This window comes from Rhinopithecus roxellana, chromosome 9, assembly GCF_007565055.1.
Source record: "Rhinopithecus roxellana isolate Shanxi Qingling chromosome 9, ASM756505v1, whole genome shotgun sequence".
Lineage (NCBI taxonomy): Eukaryota > Metazoa > Chordata > Mammalia > Primates > Cercopithecidae > Rhinopithecus > Rhinopithecus roxellana.
Genome location: NC_044557.1, coordinates 126,867,774 through 126,868,442, shown reverse-complemented (window position 1 = coordinate 126,868,442; position 669 = coordinate 126,867,774). Strand labels below are relative to the sequence as shown.

The 669-nt window shown below is 44.2% G+C and overlaps 1 non-coding gene across 1 annotated transcript; it reads left to right on the top strand.

Moving 5' to 3' along the window:
- Positions 1-284: 284 nt before the first annotated feature.
- Positions 285-419, top strand: LOC115899800. The gene has a single exon (XR_004059404.1). It is a non-coding gene; the product is annotated as a small nucleolar RNA SNORA70 (small nucleolar RNA).
- The last annotated feature ends 250 nt before the right edge of the window (positions 420-669 follow it).

Sequence of the window (669 nt, the reverse complement as noted above, 5' to 3'; positions counted from 1 at the left end):
CCACCCCCAAGATTCAATTACCTCTCACTGGGTTCTTCCCACAATGCATGGGAATTGTGGGAGCTACAAGATGAGATTTGGGAGGGGATAGAGGACCAAACCATATCAGATTTTATTTTCAAATGCATTTTCTTAAAAACCAAATACAAGATGCTTTTTAAAGAAATTATTTACACATATTCCAATTGGCATATATATTTTGTTACCATAAAAAGGTAATATACACATATGGTTGTATACGAAGAAGAAACAGATAGTAGGCTACATGTAAAAATGATAAAGGGCTGCAGCTAATTGAGCTAATGGAGTTCCTTTCCTCGTGGGGGTCCAGTGTGCAATAGCTGCAAACAGCAGCTTCCTTGGTAGTGTGTGCAGCCTGTTTCTTGTATGGGTTGCTCTAAGGGACCTTGGAGACAGGCCTTTCAGATGGATGTTCACGTCTCTGACCTTGCACTACCCTCAGTGCAGGCTCCAAATAGGTATTCGAGGTGCCTTTGGAAAGCCCCAGGGTGCTGTGGCCAGGGTTCACATTGGCCAAGTCATCATGTCCATCCGCACCAAGCTGCAGAAAAAAGAGCATGTGACTGAGGCCCTATGCAGGGCCAAGTTCAAGTTCCCTGGCCACCAGAATATCCACTTCTCAAAGAAGTGGGACTTTACCAAGTTCAG